This window comes from Euprymna scolopes, chromosome 7 (genome assembly GCF_053919585.1).
Source record: "Euprymna scolopes isolate OS-2025 chromosome 7, ASM5391958v1, whole genome shotgun sequence".
Classification (NCBI taxonomy): Eukaryota; Metazoa; Mollusca; class Cephalopoda; order Sepiida; family Sepiolidae; genus Euprymna; species Euprymna scolopes.
Window position 1 is genome coordinate 33,227,061 of NC_136488.1, and position 12,381 is coordinate 33,239,441.

The following is a 12,381-nucleotide window of genomic DNA, read 5'->3' on the forward strand; positions in this document are numbered from 1 at the left end:
GCAGCCGAGCATTCTACAACTGAACCACCAATGTTACATATCTCTCGCAGAACACAATTCTTTCCTTTGCCATTTTGTCATTAATGCTTTGAATGTCATTCCAACAAAAGGAATCGAAATTACACGCTCATTATTTACTTCGTTTTTGATGTATTCTTCATTAATGAGTTTGACAAAATTTCATTCCTTCGACCGGGAATCGAACCCGGCCCGCCTGCATTGTCGGCGAACATTCTACCACTGAATCACCGATGCGATATATCGTTCAAAGAACATAATTCTTTCCTTTGCCATTTTGTCATTAATGCTTTGAATGTCATTCCAGCGAAAGGAATCGAAATTACACTCTCATTATTTACTTCGTTTTTTATGTATTCTTCATTAATGAGTTAGAAAAAATTTCATTGCATCGACCCGGAAACGAATCCGGGCCGCCCGCGTGGCAGGCCAGCCTTCTACCACTGAACCACCGATGCGATATATCGTTCACAGAACATATTTCTTTCCGTTGCCATTTTGTCATTAATGCTTTGAATGTCATTCCAACAAAAGGAATCGAAATTACACTCTCATTATTTACTTATTTTTGATGTATTCTTCATTAATGAGTTTGACAAAATTTCATTGCATCGACCGGGAATCGAACCCGGGCCGCCTGCGTGGCAGGCGAGCATTCTACCACTGAACCACCGATGCGATATATCGTTCACAGAACATAATTCTTTCCTTTGCCATTTTTTCATTAATGCTTTGAATGTCATTCCAACAAAAGGAATCCAACGTACACTCTCATTATTTACTTATTTGTGATGTATTCTTCATTAATGAGTTTGACAAAATTTCATTGCATCGACCGGGAATCGAACCCGGGCCGCCACAGTGGCAGGCGAGCATTCTACCACTGAACCACCGATGCGATATATCGTTCACAGAACATAATTCTTTCCTTTGCCATTTTGTCATTAATGCTTTGAATGTCATTCCAACAAAAGGAATCGAAATTACACTCTAATTATTTACTTCGTTTTTATGTATTCTTCATTAATGAGTTTGACAAAATTTCATTGCATCGACCGGGAATCGAACCCGGGCCGCCACAGTTGCAGGCGAGCATTCTACCACTGAACCACCGATGCGATATATCGTTCACAGAACATAATTCTAACCTTTGCCATTTTGTTATTAATGCTTTGAATGTCATTCCAACAAAAGGAATCCAACTTACACTCTCATTATTTACTAATTTTTGATGTATTCTTCATTAATGAGTTTGACAAAATTTCATTGCATCGACCGGGAATCGAACCCGGGCCGCCACAGTGGCAGGCGAGCATTCTACCACTGAACCACCGATGCGATATATCGTTCACAGAACATAATTCTTTCCTTTGCCATTTTGTCATTAATGCTTTGAATGTCATTCCAACAAAAGGAATCGAAATTACACTCTCATTATTTACTTCGTTTTTTATGTATTCTTCATTAATGAGTTTTACAAAATTTCTTTGCATCGACCGGGAATCGAACCCGGGCCGCCCGCGTGGCAGGCGAGCATTCTACCACTGAACCACCGATGCGATATATCGTTCACAGAACATAATACTTTCCTTTGCCATTTTGTCATTAATGCTTTGAATGTCATTCCAACAAAAGGAATCCAAATTACACTCTCATTATTTACTTATATTTTTATGTATTCTTCATAATTGAGTTTGACAAAATTTCATTGCATCGACCGGGAATCGACCCCGGGCCGCCCGCGTGGCAGGCGTGCATTCTACCACTGAACCACCGATGCGATATATCGTTCACAGAACATAATTCTTTCCTTTGCCATTTTTTCATTAATGCTTTGAATGTCATTCCAACAAAAGGAATCGAAATTACACTCTCATTATTTACTTATTTTTGATGTATTGTTCATTAAAGAGTTTGACAAAATTTCATTGCATCGACCGGGAATCGAACCCGGGCCGCCCGCGTGGCAGGCGAGCATTCTACCACTGAACCACCGATGCGATATATCGTTCACAGAACATAATTCTTTCCTTTGCCATTTTGTCATTAATGCTTTGAATGTCATTCCAACAAAAGGAATCGAAATTACACTCTCATTATTTACTTAATTTTTATGAATTCTTCATTAATGAGTTTGACAAAATTTCATTGTATCGACCGGAAATCGAACCCGGGCCGCCCGCGTTGCAGGCGAGCATTCTACCACTGAACCACCGATGCGATATATCGTTCACAGAACATAATTCTTTCCTTTGCCATTTTGTCATTAATGCTTTGAATGTCATTCCAACAAAAGGAATCGAAATTACACTCTCATTATTTACTTAATTTTTATGTATTCTTCATTAATGAGTTTGACAAAATTTCATTGTATCGACCGGAAATCGAACCCGGGCCGCCCGCGTGGCAGGCGAGCATTCTACCACTGAACCACCGATGCGATATATCGTTCACAGAACATAATTCTTTCCTTTGCCATTTTGTCATTAATGCTTTGAATGTCATTCCAACAAAAGGAATCGAAATTACACTCTCATTATTTACTTCGTTTTTTATGTATTCTTCATTAATGAGTTTTACAAAATTTCTTTGCATCGACCGGGAATCGAACCCGGGCCGCCCGCGTGGCAGGCGAGCATTCTACCACTGAACCACCGATGCGATATATCGTTCACAGAACATAATTTTTTCCTTTGCCATTTTGTCATTAATGCTTTGAATGTCATTCCAACAAAAGGAATCGAAATTACACTCTTATTATTTACTTATATTTTTATGTATTCTTCATAATTGAGTTTGACAAAATTTCATTGCATCGACCGGGAATCGACCCCGGGCCGCCCGCCTGGGAGGCGAGCATTCTACCACTGAACCACCGATGCGATATATCGTTCACAGAACATAATTCTTTCCTTTGCCATTTTGTAATTAATGCTTTGAATGTCATTCCAACAAAAGGAATCGAAATTACACTCTAATTATTTACTTCGTTTTTTATGTATTCTTCATTAATGAGTTTTACAAAATTTCATTGCATCGACCGGGAATCGAACCCGGGCCGCCCGCGTGGCAGGCGAGCATTCTCCCACTGAACCACCGATGCGATATATCGTTCACAGAACATAATTCTTTCCTTTGCCATTTTGTCATTAATGCTTTGAATGTCATTCCAACAAAAGGAATCGAAATTACACTCTCATTATTTAATTATTTTTGATGTATTGTTAATTAAAGAGTTTGACAAAGTTTCATTGCATCGACCGGGAATCGAACCCGGGCCGCCCGCGTGGGAGGCGAGCATTCTACCACTGAACCACCGATGCGATATATCGTTCACAGAACATAATTCTTTCCTTTGCCATTTTGTCATTAATGCTTTGAATGTCATTCCAACAAAACGAATCGAAATTACACTCTCATTATTTACTTATTTTAGATGTGTTCTTCATTGATGAGTTTGAAAAAATTTCATTGCATCGACCGGGAATCGCACCCGGGCCGCCCGCGTGGCAGGTTAGCATTCTACCACTGAACCACCGATGCGATATATCGTTCACAGAACATAATTCTTTCCTTTGCCCTTTTGTCATTAATGCTTTGAATGTCATTCCAACAAAAAGAATCGGAATTACACTCTCATTATTTACTTATTTTAGATGTGTTCTTCATTAATGAGTTTGACAAAATTTCATTGCATCGACCGGGAATCGAACCCGGGCTGCCACAGTGGCAGGCGAGCATTCTACCACTGTACAACCGATGCGATATATCGTTCACAGAACATAATTCTTTCCTTTGCCATTTTGTCATTAATGCTTTGAATGTCATTCCAACAAACGGAATCGAAATTACACTCTCATTATTTACTTAATCTTTATGTATTCTTCGTTAATGAGTTTGACATAATTTCATTGTATCGACCGGAAATTGAAACCGGGCCGCCCGCGTGGCAGGCGAGCATTCTACCACTTAACCACCGATGCGATATATCGTTCACAGAACATAATTCTTTCCTTTGCCATTTTGTCATTAATGCTTTGAATGTCATTCCAACAAAAGGAATCGAAATTACACTCTCATTATTTACTTAATTTTTATGTATTCTTCATTAATGAGTTTGAAAAATTTAATTGCATCGACCGGGAATCGAACCAAGGGTGCCACAGTGGCAGGCGAGCATTCTACCACTGAACCACCGATGCGATATATCGTTCACAGAACATAATTCTTTCCTTTGCCATTTTGTCATTAATGCTTTGAATGTCATTCCAACAAAAGGAATCGAAATTACACTCTCATTATTTACTTATTTTTGATGCATTGTTCATTAAAGAGTTTGACAAAATTTCATTGCATCGACCGGGAATCGAACTCGAGCTGCCCGCGTGGTCGGCGAGCATTCTACCACTGAACAACCGATGCGATATATCGTTCACAGAACATAATTCTTTCCTTTGCCATTTTGTCATTAATGCTTTGAATATCATTCCCACATAAGGAATCGAAATTACACTTTACTAATTTACTTATTTTAGATGTGTTCTTCATTGATGAGTTGTACAAAATTTCATTGCATCGACCGGGAATCGAAACCGGGCCGCCAGCGTGGCAGGCGAGCATTCTGCCACTGAATCACCGATGCGATATATCGTTCACAGAACATAATTCTTTCCTTTGCCATTTTGTCATTAATACTTTGAATGTCATTCCAACAAAAGGAATCGAAATTACACTCTCATTATTTACTTATTTTTGATGTATTGTTCATTAAAGAGTTTGACAAAGTTTCATTGCATCGACCGGGAATCGAACCCGGGCCGCCCGCGTGGCAGGCGAGCATTCTACCACTGAACCACCGATGCGATATATCGTTCACAGAACATAATTCTTTCCTTTGCCATTTTGTCATTAATGCTTTGAATGTCATTCCAACAAAAGGAATCGAAATTACACTCTCATTATTTACTTAATTTTTATGTATTCTTCATTAATGAGTTTGACAAAATTTCATTGTATCGACCGGAAATCGAACCCGGCCCGCCCGCGTTGCAGGCGAGCATTCTACCACTGAACCACCGATGCGATATATCGTTCACAGAACATAATTCTTTCCTTTGCCATTTTGTCATTAATGCTTTGAATGTCATTCCAACAAAAGGAATCGAAATTACACTCTCATTATTTACTTAATTTTTATGTATTCTTCATTAATGAGTTTGACAAAATTTCATTGTATCGACCGGAAATCGAACCCGGGCCGCCCGCGTGGCAGGCGAGCATTCTACCACTGAACCACCGATGCGATATATCGTTCACAGAACATAATTCTTTCCTTTGCCATTTTGTCATTAATGCTTTGAATGTCATTCCAACAAATCGAATCGAAATTACACTCTCATTATTTACTTATTTTAGATGTGTTCTTCATTAATGAGTTTGACAAAATTTCATTGCATCGACCGGGAATCGAACCCGGGCCGCCAGCGTGGCAGGTGAGCATTCTACCATGAACCACCGATGCGATATATCGTTCGCAGAACATAATTCTTTCCTTTGCCATTTTGTCATTAATGCTTTGAATGTCATTCCAACAAAAGGAATCGAAATTACACTCTCATTATTTACTTATATTTGATGTATTGTTCATTAAAGAGTTTGACAAAATTTCATTGCATCGACCGGGAATCGACCTCGGGCCGCCAGCGTCGTCGGCGAGCATTCTACCACTGAACCACCGATGCGATATATCGTTCACAGAACATAATTCTTTCCTTTCCCATTTTGTCATTAATGCGTTGAATGTCATTCCAACAAAAGGAATCGAAATTACACTCTCATTATTTACTTTATTTTTATGTATTCTTCATTAATGAGTTTGACAAAATTTCATTGCATCGACCGGGAATCGAACCCGAGCCGTCTGCGTGGCAGGCGAGCATTCTACCACTGAACCACCGATGCGATATATCGTTCACAGAACATAATTCTTTCCTTTGCCATTTTGTCATTAATGCTTTGAATGTCATTCCAACAAAAGGAATCGAAATTACACTCTCATTATTTACTTTATTTTTATGTATTCTTCATTAATTAGTTTGACAAAATTTCATTGCATCGACCGGGAAACGCACCGTGGCCGCCCGCGTGGGAGGCGAGCATTCTACCACTGAACCACCGATGCGATATATCGTTGACAGAACATAATTCTTTCCTTTCCCATTTTGTCATTAATTCTTTGAATGTCATTCCAACAAAAGGAATCGAAATTACACTCTCATTATTTACTTAATTTTTATGTATTCTTCATTAATGAGTTTGACAAAATTTCATTGCATCGACCGGGAATCGAACCAAGGCTGCCACAGTGGCAGGCGAGCATTCTACCACTGAACCACCGATGCGATATATCGTTCACAGAACATAATTCTTTCCTTTGCCATTTTGTCATTAATGCTTTGAATGTCATTCCAACAAAAGGAATCGAAATTACACTCTCATTATTTACGTCGTTTTTTATGTATTCTTCATTAATGAGTTTGACAAAATTTCATTGCATCGACCGGGAATCGAACCCGGGCCGCCCGCGTGGCAGGCGAGCATTCTACCACTGAACCACCGATGCGATATATCGTTCACAGAACATAATTCTTTCCTTTGCCATTTTGTCATTAATGCTTTGAATGTCATTCCAACAAAAGGAATCGAAATTACACTCTCATTATTTACTTATTTTTGATGCATTGTTCATTAAAGAGTTTGACAAAATTTCATTGCATCGACCGGGAATCGAACTCGAGCTGCACGCGTGGTCGGCGAGCATTCTACCACTGAACAACCGATGCGATATATCGTTCACAGAACATAATTCTTTCCTTTGCCATTTTGTCATTAATGCTTTGAATGTCATTCCAACAAAAGGAATCGAAATTACACTATCATTATTTACTTCGTTTTTTATGTATTCTTCATTAATGAGTTTCTCAAAATTTCATTGCATCGACCGGGAATCGAACCCGGGCCGCACGCGTTGAAGGCGAGCATTCTACCACTGAACCACCGATGCGATATATCGTTCACAGAACATAATTCTTTCCTTTGCCATTTTGTCATTAATGCTTTGAATGTCATTCCAACAAAAGGAATCGAAATTACACTCTCATTATTTACTTAATTTTTATCTATTCTTCATGAATGAGTTTGACAAAATTTCATTGCATCGACCGGGAATCAAACCCGGGCCGCCAGCGTGGCAAGCGAGCATTCTACCACTGAACCACCGATGCGATATATCGTTCACAGAACATAATTCTTTCCTTTGCCATTTTGTCATTAATGCTTTGAATGTCATTCCAACAAAAGGAATCGAAATTACACTCTCATTATTTACTTAATTTTTTGTATTCTTCATTAATGAGTTTGACAAAATTTCATTGTATCGAACGGGAATCGAACCCGGGCCGCCCGCGTGGCAGGCGAGCATTCTACCACTGAACCACCGATGCAATATATCGTTCACAGAACATAATTCTTTCCTTTGCCATTTTGTCATTAATGCTTTGAATGTCATTCCAACAAAGGAATCGAAATTACACTCTCATTATTTACTTATGTTTGATGTATTCTCCATTAATGAGTTTGACAAAATTTCATTGCATCGACCGGGAATCGCACCCGGGCCGCCCGCGTGGCAGGCGAGCATTCTACCACTGAACCACCGATGCGATATATCGTTCACAGAACATAATTCTTTCCTTTGCCATTTTGTCATTAATGCTTTGAATGTCATTCCAACAAAAGGAATCGAAATTACACTCTCATTATTTACTTCGTTTTTTATGTATTCTTCATTAATGAGTTTGACAAAATTTCATTGCATCGATCGGGAATCGAACCGGGGCCGCCCGCGTGGCAGGCGAGCATTCTATTACTGAACCACCGATGCGATATATCGTTCACAGAACATAATTCTTTCCTTTGCCATTTTGTCATTAATGCTTTGAATGTCATTCCAACAAAAGGAATCGAAATTACACTCGCATTATTTTCTTCGTTTTTGATGTATTCTTCATTAATGAGTTTGACAAAATTTCATTGCATCGACCGGGAATCGCACCCGGCCCGCCCGCGTGGGAGGCGAGCATTCTACCACTGAACCACCGATGCGATATATCGTTCACACAACATAATTCTTTCCTTTCCCATTTTGTCATTAATTCTTTGAATGTCATTCCAACAAAAGGAATCGAAATTACACTCTCATTATTTACTTAATTTTTATGTATTCTTCATTAATGAGTTTGACAAAATTTCATTGCATCGACCGGGAATCGAACCCGGGCCGCCCGCGTCGCAGGCGAGCATTCTACCACTGAACCACCGATGCGATATATCGTTCACAGAACATAATAATGCTTTCCTTTGCCATTTTGTCATTAATGCTTTGAATGTCATTCCAACAAAAGGAATCGAAATTACACTCTCATTATTTACTTATTTTTGATGTATTGTTCATTAAAGAGTTTGAAAAACTTTCATTGCATCGACCGGGAATCGAACCCGGGCGGCCACAGTGGCAGGGGAGCATTCTACCACTGAACCACCGATGCGATATATCGTTCACAGAACATAATTCTTTCCTTTGCCATTTTGTCATTAATGCTTTGAATGTCATTCCAACAAAAGGAATCGAAATTACACTCTCATTATTTACTTCGTTTTTTATGTATTCTTCATTAATGAGTTTGTCAAAATTACATTGCATCGACCGGGAATCGAACCCGGGCCGCACGCGTTGCAGGCGAGCATTCTACCACTGAACCACCGATGCGATATATCGTTCACAGAACATAATTCTTTCCTTTGCCATTTTGTCATTAATGCTTTGAATGTCATTCCAACAAAAGGAATCGAAATTACACTCTCATTATTTACTTCGTTTTTTATGTATTCTTCATTAATGAGTTTGTCAAAATTTCATTGCATCGACCGGGAATCGAACCAGTGCCGCACGCGTTGCAGGCGAGCATTCTACCACTGAACCACCGATGCGATATATCGTTCACAGAACATAATTCTTTCCTTTGCCATTTTGTCATTAATGCTTTGAATGTCATTCCAACAAAAGGAATCGAAATTACACTCTCATTATTTACTTAATTTTTATCTATTCTTCATTAATGAGTTTAACAAAATTTCATTGCATCGACCGGGAATCAAACCCGGGCCGCCAGCGTGGCAAGCGAGCATTCTACCACTGAACCACCGATGCGATATATCGTTCACAGAACATAATTCTTTCCTTTGCCATTTTGTCATTAATGCTTTGAATGTCATTCCAACAAAAGGAATCGAAATTACACTCTCATTATTTACTTATTTTTGATGTATTCTTAATTTATGAGTTAGACAAAATTTCATTGCATCGACCGGGAATCGAACCCGGGCCGCCCGCGTGGCAGGCGAGCATTCTACCACTGAACCACCGATGCGATATATCGTTCACAGAACATAATTTTTTCCTTTGCCATTTTGTCATTAATGCTTTGAATGTCATTCCAACAAAAGGAATCGAAATTACACTCTCATTATTTACTTATTTTTGATGTATTCTTCATTAATGAGTTTGACAAAATTTCATTGCATCGACCGGGAATCGAACCCGGGCCGCCCGCGTGGAAGGCGAGCATTCTACCACTGAACCACCGATGCGATATATCGTTCACAGAACATAATTCTTTCCTTTGCCATTGTGTCATTAATGCTTTGAATGTCATTTCAACAAAAGGAATCGAAATTACACTCTCATTATTTACTTATTTTTGATGTATTCTTCATTAATGAGTTTGACAAAATTTCATTGCATCGACCGGGAATCGAACCCGGGCTGCCCGAGTGGCAGGCGAGCATTCTACCACTGAACCACCGATGCGATATATCGTTCACAGAACATAATTATTTCCTTTGCCATTTTGTCATTAATGCTTTGAATGTCATTCCAACAAAAGGAATCGAAATTACACTCTCATTATTTACTTAATTTTTATGTATTCTTCATTAATGAGTTTGACAAAATTTCATTGTATCGACCTGAAATCGAACCCGGGCCGCCCGCGTGGCAGGCGAGCATTCTACCACTGAACCACCGATGCGATATATCGTTCACAGAACATAATTCTTTCCTTTGCCATTTTGTCATTAATGCTTTGAATGTCATTCCAACAAAAGGAATCGAAATTACACTCTGATTATTTACTTATTTTAGATGTGTTCTTCATTAATGAGTTTGACAAAATTTCATTGCATCGACCGGGAATCGAACCCGGGCCGCCCGCGTGGCAGGCGAGCATTCTACCACTGAACCACCGATGCGATATATCGTTCACAGAACATAATTCTTTCCTTTGCCATTTTGTCATTAATGCTTTGAATGTCATTCCAACAAAAGGAATCGAAATTACACTCTCATTATTTACTTAATTTTTATGTATTCTTCATTAATGAGTTTGACATAATTTCATTGTATTGACCTGAAATCGAACCCGGGCCGCCCGCGTGGCAGGCGAGCATTCTACCACTGAACCACCGATGCGATATATCGTTCACAGAACATAATTCTTTCCTTTGCCATTTTGTCATTAATGCTTTGAATGTCATTCCAACAAAAGGAATCGAAATTACACTCTCATTATTTACTTATTTTAGATGTGTTCTCCATTAATGAGTTTGACAAAATTTCATTGCATCGACCGGGATTCGAACCCGGTCCGCCCGCGTGGCAGGCGAGCATTCTACCACTGAACCACCGATGCGATATATCGTTCACAGAACATAATTCTTTCCTTTGCCATTTTGTCATTAATGCTTTGAATGTCATTCCAACAAAAGGAATCGAAATTACACTCTCATTATTTACTTATTTTTGATGTATTGTCCAGTAATGAGTTTGACAAAGTTTCATTGCATCGACCGGGAATCGAACCCGGGCCGCCCGCGTGGGAGGCGTGCATTCTACCACTGAACCACCGATGCGATATATCGTTCACAGAACATAATTCTTTCCTTTGCCATTTTGTCATTAATGCTTTGAACGTCATTCCAACAAAACGAATCGAAATTACACTCTCATTATTTACTTCTTTTTGATGTATTCTTCATTAATGAGTTTGAAAAAATTTCATTGCATCGACCGGGAATCGAACCCGGGCTGCCACAGTGGAAGGCGAGCATTCTACCACTGAACCACCGATGCGATATATCGTTCACAGAACATAATTCTTTCCTTTGCCATTTTGTAATTAATGCTTTGAATGTCATTCCAACAAAAGGAATCGAAATTACACTCTCATTATTTACTTATTTTTTATGTATTCTTCATTAATGAGTTTGACATAATTTCATTGCATCGACCGGGAATCGAACCCGGGCCGTTTGCGTGGCAGGCGAGCATTCTACCACTGAACCACCGATGCGATATATCGTTCACAGAACATAATTCTTACCTTTGCCATTTTGTCATTAATGCTTTGAATGTCATTCCAGCAAAAGGAATCGAAATTACACTCTCATTATTTACTTAATTTTTATGTATTCTTCATTAATGAGTTTGACATAATTTCATTGTATCGACCGGAAATCGCAGCCGGGCCGCCCGCGTGGCAGGCGAGCATTCTACCACTGAACAACCGATGCGATATATCGTTCACAGAACATAATTCTTTCCTTTGCCATTTTGTCATTAATGCTTTGAATGTCATTCCAACAAAAGGAATCGAAATTACACTCTCATTATTTACTTATTTTTTATGTATTCTTCATCAATGAGTTTGACATAATTTCATTGCATCGACCGGGAATCGAACCCGGGCCGCCCGCGTGGCAGGCGAGCATTCTACCACTGAACCACCGATGCGATATATCGTTCACAGAACATAATTCTTTCCTTTGCCATTTTGTCATTAATGCTTTGAATGTCATTCCAACAAAAGGAATCGAAATTACACTCTCATTATTTACTTATTTTAGATGTGTTCTCCATTAATGAGTTTGACAAAATTTCATTGCATCGACCGGGATTCGAACCCGGTCCGCCCGCGTGGCAGGCGAGCATTCTACCACTGAACCACCGATGCGATATATCGTTCACAGAACATAATTCTTTCCTTTGCCATTTTGTCATTAATGCTTTGAATGTCATTCCAACAAAAGGAATCGAAATTACACTCTCATCATTTACTTATTTTTGATGTATTGTCCAGTAATGAGTTTGACAAAGTTTCATTGCATCGACCGGGAATCGAACCCGGGCCGCCCGCGTGGCAGGCGAGCATTCTCCCACTGAACCACCGATGCGATATATCGTTCACA

General features: G+C 39.3%; 27 non-coding genes across 27 annotated transcripts; all 27 read right to left on the minus strand.

Moving 5' to 3' along the window:
- Positions 1 to 625: 625 nt before the first annotated feature.
- On the minus strand, positions 626 to 696 carry Trnag-gcc (transfer RNA glycine (anticodon GCC)). Its single transcript has one exon. It is a non-coding gene; the product is annotated as a tRNA-Gly (tRNA).
- Positions 697 to 1,065: 369 nt separating this feature from the next.
- Positions 1,066 to 1,136, minus strand: Trnac-gca (transfer RNA cysteine (anticodon GCA)). Its single transcript has one exon. It is a non-coding gene; the product is annotated as a tRNA-Cys (tRNA).
- A 370-nt stretch (positions 1,137 to 1,506) lies between these two features.
- Trnag-gcc (transfer RNA glycine (anticodon GCC)) lies at positions 1,507 to 1,577 on the minus strand. Its single transcript has one exon. It is a non-coding gene; the product is annotated as a tRNA-Gly (tRNA).
- Positions 1,578 to 1,947: 370 nt separating this feature from the next.
- On the minus strand, positions 1,948 to 2,018 carry Trnag-gcc (transfer RNA glycine (anticodon GCC)). Its single transcript has one exon. It is a non-coding gene; the product is annotated as a tRNA-Gly (tRNA).
- A 149-nt stretch (positions 2,019 to 2,167) lies between these two features.
- Trnac-gca (transfer RNA cysteine (anticodon GCA)) lies at positions 2,168 to 2,238 on the minus strand. The gene has a single exon. It is a non-coding gene; the product is annotated as a tRNA-Cys (tRNA).
- Positions 2,239 to 2,608: 370 nt separating this feature from the next.
- Trnag-gcc (transfer RNA glycine (anticodon GCC)) lies at positions 2,609 to 2,679 on the minus strand. Its single transcript has one exon. It is a non-coding gene; the product is annotated as a tRNA-Gly (tRNA).
- Positions 2,680 to 2,829: 150 nt separating this feature from the next.
- Trnag-ccc (transfer RNA glycine (anticodon CCC)) lies at positions 2,830 to 2,900 on the minus strand. Its single transcript has one exon. It is a non-coding gene; the product is annotated as a tRNA-Gly (tRNA).
- Positions 2,901 to 3,050: 150 nt separating this feature from the next.
- Trnag-gcc (transfer RNA glycine (anticodon GCC)) lies at positions 3,051 to 3,121 on the minus strand. The gene has a single exon. It is a non-coding gene; the product is annotated as a tRNA-Gly (tRNA).
- A 149-nt stretch (positions 3,122 to 3,270) lies between these two features.
- On the minus strand, positions 3,271 to 3,341 carry Trnag-ccc (transfer RNA glycine (anticodon CCC)). The gene has a single exon. It is a non-coding gene; the product is annotated as a tRNA-Gly (tRNA).
- A 1,468-nt stretch (positions 3,342 to 4,809) lies between these two features.
- Trnag-gcc (transfer RNA glycine (anticodon GCC)) lies at positions 4,810 to 4,880 on the minus strand. Its single transcript has one exon. It is a non-coding gene; the product is annotated as a tRNA-Gly (tRNA).
- A 149-nt stretch (positions 4,881 to 5,029) lies between these two features.
- On the minus strand, positions 5,030 to 5,100 carry Trnac-gca (transfer RNA cysteine (anticodon GCA)). Its single transcript has one exon. It is a non-coding gene; the product is annotated as a tRNA-Cys (tRNA).
- A 1,469-nt stretch (positions 5,101 to 6,569) lies between these two features.
- On the minus strand, positions 6,570 to 6,640 carry Trnag-gcc (transfer RNA glycine (anticodon GCC)). The gene has a single exon. It is a non-coding gene; the product is annotated as a tRNA-Gly (tRNA).
- Positions 6,641 to 7,668: 1,028 nt separating this feature from the next.
- Positions 7,669 to 7,739, minus strand: Trnag-gcc (transfer RNA glycine (anticodon GCC)). Its single transcript has one exon. It is a non-coding gene; the product is annotated as a tRNA-Gly (tRNA).
- Positions 7,740 to 8,110: 371 nt separating this feature from the next.
- Positions 8,111 to 8,181, minus strand: Trnag-ccc (transfer RNA glycine (anticodon CCC)). The gene has a single exon. It is a non-coding gene; the product is annotated as a tRNA-Gly (tRNA).
- A 149-nt stretch (positions 8,182 to 8,330) lies between these two features.
- Positions 8,331 to 8,401, minus strand: Trnar-gcg (transfer RNA arginine (anticodon GCG)). The gene has a single exon. It is a non-coding gene; the product is annotated as a tRNA-Arg (tRNA).
- Positions 8,402 to 8,774: 373 nt separating this feature from the next.
- Trnac-gca (transfer RNA cysteine (anticodon GCA)) lies at positions 8,775 to 8,845 on the minus strand. The gene has a single exon. It is a non-coding gene; the product is annotated as a tRNA-Cys (tRNA).
- Positions 8,846 to 8,995: 150 nt separating this feature from the next.
- Trnac-gca (transfer RNA cysteine (anticodon GCA)) lies at positions 8,996 to 9,066 on the minus strand. Its single transcript has one exon. It is a non-coding gene; the product is annotated as a tRNA-Cys (tRNA).
- Positions 9,067 to 9,435: 369 nt separating this feature from the next.
- On the minus strand, positions 9,436 to 9,506 carry Trnag-gcc (transfer RNA glycine (anticodon GCC)). The gene has a single exon. It is a non-coding gene; the product is annotated as a tRNA-Gly (tRNA).
- A 149-nt stretch (positions 9,507 to 9,655) lies between these two features.
- Trnag-ucc (transfer RNA glycine (anticodon UCC)) lies at positions 9,656 to 9,726 on the minus strand. The gene has a single exon. It is a non-coding gene; the product is annotated as a tRNA-Gly (tRNA).
- Positions 9,727 to 10,315: 589 nt separating this feature from the next.
- On the minus strand, positions 10,316 to 10,386 carry Trnag-gcc (transfer RNA glycine (anticodon GCC)). The gene has a single exon. It is a non-coding gene; the product is annotated as a tRNA-Gly (tRNA).
- A 369-nt stretch (positions 10,387 to 10,755) lies between these two features.
- Trnag-gcc (transfer RNA glycine (anticodon GCC)) lies at positions 10,756 to 10,826 on the minus strand. Its single transcript has one exon. It is a non-coding gene; the product is annotated as a tRNA-Gly (tRNA).
- A 149-nt stretch (positions 10,827 to 10,975) lies between these two features.
- Positions 10,976 to 11,046, minus strand: Trnag-ccc (transfer RNA glycine (anticodon CCC)). The gene has a single exon. It is a non-coding gene; the product is annotated as a tRNA-Gly (tRNA).
- Positions 11,047 to 11,195: 149 nt separating this feature from the next.
- Positions 11,196 to 11,266, minus strand: Trnag-ucc (transfer RNA glycine (anticodon UCC)). Its single transcript has one exon. It is a non-coding gene; the product is annotated as a tRNA-Gly (tRNA).
- A 149-nt stretch (positions 11,267 to 11,415) lies between these two features.
- Trnag-gcc (transfer RNA glycine (anticodon GCC)) lies at positions 11,416 to 11,486 on the minus strand. Its single transcript has one exon. It is a non-coding gene; the product is annotated as a tRNA-Gly (tRNA).
- Positions 11,487 to 11,855: 369 nt separating this feature from the next.
- On the minus strand, positions 11,856 to 11,926 carry Trnag-gcc (transfer RNA glycine (anticodon GCC)). The gene has a single exon. It is a non-coding gene; the product is annotated as a tRNA-Gly (tRNA).
- Positions 11,927 to 12,075: 149 nt separating this feature from the next.
- Trnag-gcc (transfer RNA glycine (anticodon GCC)) lies at positions 12,076 to 12,146 on the minus strand. The gene has a single exon. It is a non-coding gene; the product is annotated as a tRNA-Gly (tRNA).
- Positions 12,147 to 12,295: 149 nt separating this feature from the next.
- On the minus strand, positions 12,296 to 12,366 carry Trnag-gcc (transfer RNA glycine (anticodon GCC)). The gene has a single exon. It is a non-coding gene; the product is annotated as a tRNA-Gly (tRNA).
- Between the last annotated feature and the right edge of the window lie 15 nt (positions 12,367 to 12,381).